The 13,095-nt window shown below is 39.1% G+C and overlaps 1 protein-coding gene across 2 annotated transcripts in view; it reads left to right on the top strand.

The window, feature by feature from the left end:
* The window catches only part of PAK2 (p21 (RAC1) activated kinase 2), a 90,765-nt gene that overhangs the window by 19,913 nt on the left and 57,757 nt on the right, over positions 1 to 13,095 (top strand). Inside the window, exon 1 of one of the 2 annotated variants that reach the window (XM_080827279.1) lies at positions 2,582 to 2,593. The exons of the other annotated variant lie outside the window; for it this stretch is intronic. The gene's annotated coding sequence lies outside the window, so the exon portion shown is untranslated. Of the gene's footprint in view, positions 1 to 2,581; positions 2,594 to 13,095 lie in introns of those variants that run through there. 2 annotated transcript variants of the gene reach the window in all.

The following is a 13,095-nucleotide window of genomic DNA, read 5'->3' as shown; positions in this document are numbered from 1 at the left end:
TATAGTTATACGGAAATAAGCATTAATCATCCTCAACCTCTTTCTGACCCTGTAGCCATGAACAATCTGTGAGCATGAACAGTTCATTATCTCCTGTCTTAAAAGTTATAGGAGGTCTAAGCATGCAGGCTCTTCTGTCTCTGAAACCTTTTAGTCTAGGGACACCAAGGGATGCATTCTTACACTATTGTGATTATTTTATGTTTTGGGTGGTGAAATTCTGGAACAGTTGTGGGTCATTAGAAAGTATTTTATTTGTTTATAGTGGCCTTAAACTAATGAGGGTGGATAGAGTATTTTTGAAGCATTTGAAGTGAGTTTGAACATTTGTTAGTCCTTTTGTGTTAAAAGCATTATTTTGGACAATGTCAGATGGATACAGCAAATTAAGAAAAGTGTTCCGGGAAGCTAGGAGTTTAAATTCTTATAGAAGAAAAGAAAGATGCTGGTGATTGAAGTACAAAGAAGTGTGTGAGTGTAAAACTTAAGGATAGCACTGTATCAGTCTGGGTCCAGTCAGGAGAGAAACCACACAGTAATTTGAACATGGAAAGAATTATTGACTATAACAAGAGAGTAGAATATAGAATAATGAGGGATGAGCTAGTAAGAAGTAAATAGCAGTAGCAGGTAAGGAGCAGCTGCTAACCCCTGGAGCTCATATCTCAGCACCTAGGAAGGAGCCATCTTTCCCCTAGAGCTGAGATCCAGATCTTGTTGGAGAGAGATGGCTGCGGATCCTTGAATGGTAGAGGTGCTGTGTGGGCAGAACTTGCTGGACATCTGCTCTCTAGGGTACCAGAGAAAGCTGTTGACAGGGAGGTGTTAACTCCACTACAGAAGCTCCCAAAAAGAGGGTGGGAGAAGCTGTGGGCTGCCGGATATGATGCTGGTCACCTGGCGGTACAGAAGCCTGGTACTGGAGGAGTTTGGGGAGCAAACACACCAGAACCAGGAAGCAGAACTTTTCTCCTACATTGTCTCCTGCGCCCTCTACTGATACAGCTTAATATCGTGCTAGCTAGCCAGGGAGAAACACTGAAAGGTCCCAGATCTATTTTCAGAGAAGACAAAAAGGATGAACTTGGAATTGAGAGACACTAAATCAGTTAACTAGCATGGGAATGATATTAGTGCTGTCAGAGCTCATAGGAGTAGAGCTCCTATGAGATTATGACAGTTGAAGACTAGTAGTGTATGAACTCTTGAAGATCAGTAGGGTGTTTGTTTGTTTTAAATTCAACTGTGGTTGACATACAATGTCACATTGCCTCCAGGTGTACAGCATAATGATTTGACACTTTAAAAAAAAAAAGATTTTATTTATTTTTTTTTGAAAGAGAGTGAGTGAGAGAGAGAGCGCACAAGCAGGGAGAGGGCTAGAGGGAGAGGGAGAAGCAGACTCCCCTGCTGAGCAGGGGGACGTGGTGCTCACTCCTAGGACCACAGGATCCTGACCTGAGTGGAAGACAGCTGCCCAACCAATTGAGCCGTGATTTGACACTTCTATACATTATGAAATGCTCACCACAATAAGTGTGGTTACCATCTGTTACCAGACAAGGTTATTACAGTATTATTGACTGTATTCCCTGTGCTGTATTTTTCATCCCTGTGACTTACTTATTTTGTAACTGAAAGTTTGTACCCCTTAGTCCCCTTCACCATTTTGCCCAGGGTTTGTTGGTTTTGTTGTTGTTTTTTTTTGAATTGAAGAGGACAACTGTTTTTTCCTCATTACAAAAACAGTACATGTTCGGGCGCCTGGGTGGCTCAGTGGGTTAAAGCCTCTGCCTTCGGCTCAGGTCATGATCTCAGGGTCCTGGGATCGAGCCCCACATCTGGTTCTCTGCTCGGCAGGGAGCCTGCTTCCTCCTCTCTCTCTGCCTGCCTCTCTGCCTACTTGTGATCTTTCTCTGTCAAATAAATAAATAAATTTTTTTTAAAAAGTACATGTTCATTTTAAAATTAATTAGAATATGGACAGTTATTTTTGTCCTTGTGTATATTATAAAAGGATGGGAAAAGCAATCAGCTCTGTTACCCTTAAGAGAACCATTGTTAATCATTTGATAAAATATAGCTAGGTAGAGGAGATAGTGGGGAGGAAAAGCTTTCTATGATGGTGTTTGCTGCTGCTTTTGTGTATTTGTTTACAGAAAAAAATTGTCTTTGAAATATAATAATGCTAGGAACACCTGGGTGGCTCAGCAGGTTAAGTGCCTGCCTTCAGCTCAGGTCATGATCCAATCGTCCCAGGATCAAGTCTGATACCAGGCTCCTAGCTTAGCAGGGAGACTGCTTCTCCCTCTGCCTGTCACCCCCCCTACTTGAGCTCATGCTCTTTCTCTCTCTCTCTCTGACTAATAAAATCTTAAAAAAAAAAAAATACAATAATGCTAAATGATATATACTAGCATTTTGAGGAACTTTCTGTCTGGTGTTTATGTGAAATACGTTTGTGTAAGTTCTTTTTAAATGTTTTATTATATTTGAATTGTATTAATTTTAAAATTCCAATGTAATTAACCTGCAGTGTTGTATTAGTTTCAGGTGATTCAGCAATTCTATGCATTACTCAGAGTTTATCACAGTAAGTGTACTCTTAACCCCCTTCACCTATTTCACCCATCCTCCCCCCACCGACCTCCCTTCTGATAACTATCAGTTTTTTCTCTATATTTAAGGGTATGTTTTTTTGTTTATCTCTTTTTTGTTGTTGTTCATTTGTCTTGTTTCTTAAATTTCATGTATGAGTTTAGTCATACGGTATTTATCTTTCTCTGATGGACTTATTCTGCCGTAACTTATACCCTCTAGATTGACCCATGTTGTTGCAAGTGGCAGGATTTCATTCTTTTTTTATGATTGGGTAATATTCCACCGTATTTATATACCACATCTTTATCCATTCATTTATGGGTAGACACTTGGATTGCTCTTATATTGTGGCTGTTGTAAATAATGCTGCAATAAACCTAGGGGTGAATATATCTTTTTGAGTTAGTGTTTTTTAATTTTGGGGGGTAAATATCCAGTAGTAGAATTGCTGGATTATATGGTAGTTCTATTTTTAATTTTTTGAGGAATTTCCATGCTGTTTTCCACAGTGGCTGCTCCAGTTTGCATTCCCACCAATAGTGCATGAGGGTTCGTTTTTCTCCACGTCCTTGCTAACAATTGTTTCTTGTGTTTTTTATTTTCCCCTGTCATGTGTGAGATGATGAGATCTCATGGTTTTGATTTGCATTTCACTGGTGATTAGTGATGTGCATCTTTTCATGTGTCTGTTGGGAATCTGTAGGTATTCTTTGGAGAAATCTCTGTTCATGTCTTCTCATTTTTTTCTTAAAGATTTTATTTATTTGTCAGAGAGAGAACACACCTGTGCTCTAGCACAAGCTGGGGGAGCTCTTCTGCTTTTTTTTTTCCCTGCTCATTTTTTAATTGGATTATTTGCTTTTGGGTGTTGAACTGTGTCAGTTCTTTATATATTTTGGATACTAACCCTTTATCACTTACATCACTTATATCATTTACAAATACCTTCTCCCATTCAGTAGGTTGTCTTTGTTGTCTTTTAATTTTGTTGTTTGTTTCCTTTTGCTGTGCAGAAGCTTTTTATTTTGATGTAGTATTTATGTAACTTAACTTTGTCAAATAGACAATCACTAGACATCACTTTGGTGCTCTTTAAATGACCTTTAGGAAGATAATCACATTGTAATCACATTGATGGAATGTTGGATCTTATAAGTCATCATGCTTTATAATGATGAATGCTCCTCGTAGGAACAGGGTTCTAGCAGATTTAATCTGAGAAAACAAATTGAAAAGTAAATCTTGCCCTTGTTGAGGTTTAAGAATTAATTCCTCCCTAGATATCAAAGACTGAAGGATTCTCATAAAAGAGAAGGACTTTATAATACCATATTACTGATGATTGGCATTTATACTTTAAAAGTTGGAGAGTAATTCTAGAGAATGAAAATGAAGTTCTTGGTTGTTAACCCACAACTGGGCCCTTATAGTCAGGATACATAATGTTAGGCACATTTTCAGAGAAAAATCCTCTACTACTAAATCTAGACTAGTACTTACCGACTTACTAACCTTTTACCAGGTTGGTAGAGAAGTGAATTGTTTGCTTTCATTTTTTTTTTTTAAACATTCTTTTTTTTTTTAAGATTTTATTTATTATTTGACAGAGAGAGATCACAAGTAGGCAGAGAGGCAGGCAGAGAGAGAGGGGGAAGCAGGCTCCCTTCTGAGCAGAGAGCCCGATGCAGGGCCCAATCCCAGCACCCTGAGATCATGACCTGAGCCGAAGGCAGAGGCTTAACCCACTGAACCACCCAGGCGCCCCTCATTTTTTTTTTCTTTTTAAGATTTTATTTGTTTATTTGACGGAGAGACACAGAGAGGGAGGGAACACAAGCAGGTGGACGGGAGAGGGAGAAGCAGACTTCCCACTGAGCAGGGAGCCGGATGTGGCCCTCAATCCCAGGACCTGATCATGACCTGAGCTGAAGGCAGCTGCTAAACAACTAAGCCACCCAGGTGCCCTGCTTTCCATTTTTGACAAATTTAAGAAAACTACTAACAGTACAGTTTTTAAACCTTTTGGATATAAGCTTTGACTTAGAAATATTCAATTTAAAAATAACCACTCTCCCTCTGATTATGTATGAGTAGTTGTGTAGAAGTGTTTAGAATAATGCTAGATTTGGGGCATTTGGGTGACTCAGTTGGTAAAGCATCTGGCTTTGGCTCAGGTCATGATCTCAGGGTCCTGGGATTGAGCCTCATGTTGAGCTTTCTGCTCTGCTCCCCACTGAGCAGAGAGCCTGCTGGGGGACTCAATCCCAGGATCCTGGGATCCTGACCTGAGCCAGAGGCAGAGGCTTAACCCACTGAACTGCCCAGGTCCCCTGGAATATATATATATATATATATATTTTTTTTTTTTTTTAACTTATTTCACTTCTCAAAAAAACATTTTTCTTAAAGCAAGGAGGGATCTTTTTTTTTTTTTTTTTTTTGGCCTTTCTGTCCTTGCTGGATTATTTTGTTTCATTCCCTCCCATGAGAGGAATGCAGCCTCAGAATTCTCATCACAGCGTACAGGACGTGGCAGCCAGCCGCTCAGGAGCCTTCAGAGTAGCTCTGTGAAGTGAAGCCTGCGGGCTGTCAGCATCTCTGGTAGTACCTGGAATATCCTGCCCCCATGTTTTATCTGTGCAAACTGTTCTTTACATCATTTTTTAAGTTACAGTGATGCTCTTTTGAAGGGATAGACGTGATCTCTCACCCCTCCATACGCATGCATTCATTTAGCGGACATTCATGGATGGCCTTGTATATGGCAGGTCCTTTAGAGCACGAGGTGGGAAGTGAGCTATGTCACTTCTGGAGGCCCACATGCCCTCTCAGTCTCTCTTCCATTTTGCTGGTGACTTGTTAAGATAGTGGAACTTGAGGATTGCAGCAGCCTAGATCCATACATCATCTCAAGGGGAAGAACTAACTTCCTCATGTTTGGTGTCCACTAGAAATAAACCTTCATTGTGTTAAAACATTAGGATTTGGGGATATATTTGTCACCAGTGCATAGCCTGGTCTGATAAAGGGTTGTTTTTGGTCTTTTATTGGTATGACATTGCTACTATAAGTGTTCTTACAGTTTGCACATGTGTAAGAGTTTCTTGGATTTATATCCAGGAGTAAAATTGGTGAGTTGCAGAATGTAAAAACAGACAGTCTACTTTCCAGGCTAATACCAAGTTTTCTGAAGTAGTTTTTACTTTGCACTCCTGCTAGCAGGAAAATTCTCTTTGGAAAATTCTCTTTGCTCTACATCCTGGATAGTACTTGATTTTGGTCAGCCTTCTTAATTTTTGCCAATCTAGAAGGTATAAAATGGTATCTGCTAGTGGCCTTAGCTTACATTTCCATGATTTTTTTTATGAGGTTGGGCATTCTTATGTATTTATTTACTTTGTCTTCTACAAAGTGGTATTTGGGTCATTTGCTCATTATTGATTGGATTGCTTGTCTTTTACTTCTCCCCACCCCTTTTTTTTAAAAGATTTCATTTATTTACTTGGCAGAGAGAGACAGCGAGAAAGGGAACACAGCAGAGGGAATAGGAGAGGGAGAAGCAGGGAGCCCGATGCTGGGCTGGATCCCAGGACTCTGGTATCACACGACCTGAGCTGAAGGGAGCTGCTTAACGACTAAACCACCCAGGTGCCCCTTAGGTTATTTCTTTATAGAAATTCATTGTATGTTCTGAATATAATTTTTGTCAGCTGCTTCTTTTGCAGCTGACAAATATCTCCTGGTTTGCAGCATATCTAATGTCATATTTATCAGTCTTTTCCTTTATATCATAAAGATAACTCCTCTGCATAAAGATACCCTCCTATATGATTTTCTGAAAGTTAGAATTTTGCCTTTCACATTAAATCTTTAATTCATCTGAAGATATTTTTGGTATGGAAGTGGAACTGATAGCTCAGTCTCCTCGTGTTGCCTCCCAGGAAGTTACAGAAAGTCATTCTTAGGGTCATCCAACAGGGGATAAGAAAAAGGATCTATCTAATGAGATGGGATCTCTTCTCCTCATGCTGGTCATAGGCTCACCCCACAGTTAACTCCCCTGCACTACCAGGTTGCAGTTGAGTGGGTGGTGTGCAGCTCAGGAATGAAGTGAGGCGTTGTCATGTGCCTCCATTTAAAAGTTGGCCACATCCAATCTAGAACTGGTAGGTGGAGTAGCAGCTTGAGTAAGAGATAGGTGAGGCTGAAAGGATCAGAAAAGATAAACAAACGGCGTGGTATCTAGTACAGGATCCAGCTTCTTAGATAAAAAATGTTCCTGTCAGGGTCTCTCTACATTATTATATTTCTGGAATGTCTTTGCTCTTCCTGGGCTTTTGCTCTTCCACATAGATTTTAAAATTAGCTGTCCAATTTTTCATAAAACCCATCTGGGATTTTGATTAAGATTACTCTGAATCTAGATTAATTTGAAGAAATTTGGCATTTATACAATTCTGAGTCTTTCTAAATTTTTTTCTTTTTTGTTTACAATTTCTTTCTTTCTTCTTTTTTTTTTTAGATTTTATTTATTTATTTGACACGGGGGTGGGGGGTAGAGCAAGCACAAGCAGGGGAAGTGACAGGCAGGGGAGAAGCAGGCTCCCTGCTGAGCAAGGAGCCCCATGTGGTGCTGGGTTCCAGCACCCTGAGGTCAAAACCCGAGCTGAAGGCAGATGCTTAACCGACAAGTCACCCAGGTGCCCAGTTTGAGTCTTAAATTCCTGAACATTAGTATCTCTCCATTTATTAGTTCTCCTTAATATCTTTGAATATATTTTCCTCCTATATAAAGATTCTAGTTCCATGGTTCCCAAACCATGCCAGTGTACCCAGAGATACCCCCTGAACTCAGAGGCACCATGGTATTTTAAATTTTAGAGAGAATCAGTGATCGACACCTGTTGAACACTCTGTGGGGTCTTCCAGTCCTAGGGGGTTCCACAGTTTGAACATTAAGTTCTGATACCTTTCATAATGTCTGTTTTTATGAAGCAGTTGCTGTGATTAAAGGTACAGAAATCGGGGCGGGTGGGTGGCTCAGTGGATTAAAGCCTCTGCCTTCGGCTCAGGTCATGATCCCGGGGTCCTGGGATCGAGCCCCGCATCTGGCTCTCTGTTCCGCAGGGAGCCTGCTTCCTCCTCTCTCTCTCTCTGCCTGCTTATCTGCCTACTTGTGATCTCTGTCAAATAAATTTTAAAAATCTTAAAAAAAAAAAAGTTACAGAAATCAATGTGGAACAGAAAGTGAGGGTGGGCAGTACCTGAGCTCTTGTATGATGCAGTGCCAATCGGGTGCATGTTTCCAGTTTTTAAGTGATTGAGAAAGAAAGAAAAGAAATCTTCAGTTTATGTGTATTGCTTTTTAAAATAACTACTAAGTTTTGGGGACATAAATACTAATACAGTTGTTTGGACCTAACTACTAAATAAATGAAACTGTTAAGAATTTTTTTTAGCATTGTGAGTAATTACTGAGAATAGTAAGGGCACCATGAATTGAGAAGGTTTGGGAACTTCTGTTTTAGGAACTTCATGTTTTTTTATATCATGTTATAAGTGGTATCTTTTCCCCTTCCAGTCTGATTTTGTTTAGTGCACAAAAATGCAGTTGAATTTTGGATATTCCTCTTTATCTTGCAAAATTTGCTAAATTTGTGTTTATCTTAACTTACTGTAGTTTTTGAGCTACCACCTCACACCTGTTAGAATGGCTAAAATTAACAACACAAGAAACAACAGGTGTTGGTGAGGTTCTGAAGAAAGGGAGAAAGGGAAACCCTCTTGTACGGTTAGTGGGAATGCAAACTGGTGCAGCCACTTTGGAAAACAGTATGGAGTTTCCTCAGAAAGTTAAAAGTAGAACTACCATATGATCTAACAATTGCACTACTAGGTATTTACCCAAAGGATACAAAAATACAGATTCGAAGGGCACATGCACCCTGATGTTTATAGTGGCATTATCAGCAATAACCAAACAATGGTAAGAGTCCAAATGCTCATTGACTGATGAATTGGTAAAGAAGATGTGGTGTGTACACACACACACACATACAGCTATTACTCAGCTACCAAAAAATGGAATCTTGCCTTTTGTAATGATGTGGATGGAGCTAGAATGTGTTACGCTAAGAAAACTAAGTCAGAGAAAGACAAATACCGCATGGTTTCACTCATGTGGAATTTAAGAAACAAAACAGATGAACATATGGGAGGGGGGAAAAAGGGAAACCGTAGGAGACTTAACGATTGAGAACAAACTGAGGGGTCGGTGGAGAAAGGTTGGGTGGGAGGTGGGCTAGATGGGTGATGAGTATTAAGGAGGGAACTCAGTGCCCTAGCATATTTTTAGTATCCAGTGGATTATGTGATTGGGTCTCTGTGCTGTCTTATTTATTTCAAGTAGTATTACTCATTCTACTTTTGCTGATGATTATATATAACTTCCAAAGTTCCAAAATCAAATATACGAAGCAAGATATATTCAGAGAAATCTGACTTTTTAATTCGGTCCCCTCCATTTTGTTCCCTTTTTCCCCCAGAGTAACCATTGAGAAAAGTTATGGTTTATTATTCTGTTAAAAAAAGTAATAAGGTTGTGTGTGTATGTGTGCATGTGTATGTGTGTTGACATGCCTTTCCTTTCCACTTAGATAAAGGGTAGCATACCATACTTACATTTTTCTCCGATCTTGGATTTTCATTAGTAGTATACCCTGAGATCATTCCGTGGGATAGATTAATTTCCTCACTCAATTTTACAGCTTCCTAGTACTTGAGGGGGGGGATACATCATAGCTAATTCAACCAGTCTCATATTTATTGCCATTTGAGATGCTTCCAGTCTTTTGCTGTTAACAGGTAATACAGCCTATTATTTATGTATGTCCATTTATATATGTTTGTCTGTATTTTTGCCATTGTGTCTTTGGGATTGATTCTTAGAAATGGGATATCTAGATCTGTACTCCAAAACACTGTGTTGTACTGCTTTCCTATGAAATAAAAGTTAGAGATTATTTAAACCAGTCCTCTTTTCAGGGTAAAAAATCAATGTAATGCCCTAACTCACCTCCCTGAATCAGTTTTGAGGGAAAAATTAATAGAAAAAATAAAGGAAAACTGTAATAAAATATATATTTCTATTTGTAAATATGTATTTGTAAATACTTGATCACAACATACTATAAAAATCAGATTGAAATGCCTGTATCTATCTATTTAGATACATTAAGGCTTGGCCTTAATGCAGTCTCATGCAGAGGTACTGCTGTTGATAACTCCACCAGTGCGAGCATGTTGCTTTAAATGGTACGATATTCCAAATAGTAAATAACAGTAACTTCTCAGTAAAAATGAACTGAGCAAGACGAATTCCAGGCTCCTCTTGGTTTCATAGTGGTTGCACAGCTGGAAAATTCAGTGTGTGTTGAAACTGTGTAAAAAAATATATTTTATAGGGGCGCCTAGGTGGCTCAATGGATTAAAGCCTCTGCCTTCGGCTCAGGTCATGATCCCAGGGTCCTGGGATCGAGCCCGGCATCGGCTCTCTGCTCAGGGGGGAGCCTGTGTCCCTCTCTCTCTCTCTGCCTGCCTCTCTGCCTACTTGTGATCTCTGTCAAATAAATAAATAAAATCTTTTTTAAAAAATATCTTTTGTGTGCAAAATAGAACTGTGCCCTAAGTTCAGATAATTTTACATATAATATTTTTCCTTTTTTCTTTCTTTTTTTTTTTTTAACTGTGAATTAGTACATGATGGGATATTTAAGAGTTGTGAGGATGTGGGGTGGCTGGGTAGCTCAGCTGGTTAAGCAACTAATTCTTGATCTTGGCTCAGGTTTTGATCTCAGGGCTGTGAGTTCAAGCCCCTCTACACTGAGTGTGGAGCCGACATAAAAAATAAATAAAAATATAAAAATAAAAATAACTATAAAAAAGAGTTGTGAGGGTAGGCCTGGGTGGCTCAGTCAGGTTAAGTGTCTGCCTTCAGCTCAAGTCATGATCCCAGGGTCCTGGGATGGAGCCGGAAGCCTACTTCTCCCTCTCTCTCTGCCCTCCCCCTGTTTGTTCTCTCTTTCTCTAATAAGTAAAATCTTTAACATAAAGAGTTGTGAGGACTTGCTGGCACATTGCAAAATGCTGGTATCTGTGACATCTGCTCTCTAAATACCAGTAGAACCCCCCCCCCTTTTTAAAGATTTATTTATCTATTTTAGAAAGAACACGCACAAGCAGGGGGAGGGGCAGAGGGAGAGAGAGAGACCTAAGCAGACTCTCCTCTGAGCATGGAGTCCAACGGGTCCTCAATCCCACCACCATGAGGTATGAGCTGAGCCAAAATCAAGAACTGAACACTTAACCAACTGATCCACCCAGAACCCCTTAGACCCTTTTTCTTTCCTATGGGTGTTTTTTTGTGCTTTCTCTGTTTCTTGATTAAATTTGTCAGAGGTATTGTACTGGTTTTATCTGAGATCTAACTTTTAGCTTTATTCATCTCCACTGTATGTATAATAGTCTTCTATTAAGCAATTTCAGTGTCGATCTGAATTATTTTCTTCCTACTTCTTTGGGTTTACTTTGTTGTTTGTTTTTGTTTTGCTTCTTAGGCTAGATGCTTAACTCATCAATTTTTAGTTCTTTTTTAAAGTAAAACTTCAGAACTGTAAGTGTCCTTAAGTGCTTTAATCATGTTCTACAAGTTTGTGTATGTGTAGTAAAATGCATTTAACATAAAATTTGCCATTTTCTTTTTTTTTTTTTAAGATTTTATTATGTACTTGAGAGAGAGAGAGCATGAGAAGGGAGAGGGTCAGAGGGAGAAGCAAACTCTCCACTGAGCAGAGAGCCCAACGCAGGACTTGATCCTGGGACTCCAGGATCATATGAGCGAAACGTAGTCACTTAACTAACTGAGCCACCCAGGCACGCAAACTTGCCATTTTCAAGACTGTTTTTGTCTTCCCAAACAGAAACTCTCTACACATTAAAACAGTAAGTCTCCACTTCACTCCACCATCAGGCCCTGATGATCTCTAATCTTTCTGTCTCTGTGAATAATTTGACCACTCTGGGATGGTCACTCATAGATGTGACCATGGAAGTGGTCCATGGATGCCTCCTGGAAGTGAAATTATACAGTATTTGTCCTTTGTGTTTGGCTCATACTACTTAACGTCTTTAAAGTTCATCCTTATTATAGCACATATCACATTTCACATCTTTTTTTATTTTTTTTTTTAAGATTTTATTTATTTGTTTGACAGACAGAGATCACAAGTAGGCAGAGAGGCAGGCAGAGAGACAGGGAGGCAGGCTTCCTGCTGAGCAGAGAGCCCGACGCGGGGCTCGATCCCAAGACCGTGGGATCATGAACCGAGCTGAAGGCAGAGGCTTTAATCCTCTGAGCCACCCAGGCGGCCCTTCACATCTTTTTTAAAGATAAACATGCTCTATAGTAGGTATATACAACATGTTGTTTATCTAATCCTGTAAGTTTTGGCACATAGCTTTTTCATTCTCATTCAAATTCTAATAAGTATTTTCTAATTTCTTTATGATCTCTCTTTTTTTAAAGATTTTACTATTTATTTGACAGAGACAGCGAGAGAGGGAATACTATGATCTCTTTTCTTAACCTAAGTTTTTTAGAGGTGTTTTTAAATTTCCAAACTTAATAGAGTATGTTTCTAATTAAATCTTTTTGTTACTGATTTCCAACAACTGACTTCAGTTAAGAGTATAGAGTACTTCTAATCTTTTGAAAAGTTTCTTTGTCTCAAAATATTTTTATTTTGTCCTCATTCTTGAAAGAGTCTTATTGAATCTGCAGTATGTTGGCTCCTTCTCAGAAGATTGAGAATGTTCCAGTGTCTTCTGGCTATCATTGTTGGTATCAAGAAGTAAGCTTGAAGTCCAGTTGCCCTTTTTCCTTCCTCCTTTGGCTGAGTTTAAGAACTCTGGTCTTTGACCTTAGTTTGACTATGATGTGTCTTTACTTCAATTACTTTTTTATCCTGCTTTTGAGTTATTAGGTTTCTTCATCTTAAGGATTTGTGTCTTTCATCAGTTCTAGAAATTTCTCAGCTACTGATTTATCTAGTAAACCAGTCCCTCATTCATTCTGTCCTTTCCTACTGAAACTCCAATAGTTTTATCTTAGGTCATCCAACCTATTCATCTTACTTTTCTTTCATATTTTCTATCTCTTTGCCTCTGTGCTGCTTTCTAATGTGACTTTTTAAAGATACATACATCTCCCAGTTCACTGATTCTTTCTTCTGTTGCATCTATACTAATTTTTACTGCAAATGTCTAGTTCCCATTTTCAGGTATTACGGTTTTTTCTTACTGAAAGTAGTCTGGTGGTTTTTCATACTTGCTTTTTTTCAGGTTTCTTGACATGTTCTCTGTCAGATCATTCCACATTTATTTCACCAGTCTGTTTTGGATCATTCTCAATCCCAGTGCCTTGTTTCATTTTCTGAA

This window comes from Martes martes (assembly GCF_963455335.1).
Source record: "Martes martes genome assembly, chromosome: 1".
Lineage (NCBI taxonomy): Eukaryota > Metazoa > Chordata > Mammalia > Carnivora > Mustelidae > Martes > Martes martes.
Note: the sequence above shows the minus strand (reverse complement) of the source record. Positions and strands in the feature narration are given on the sequence as shown.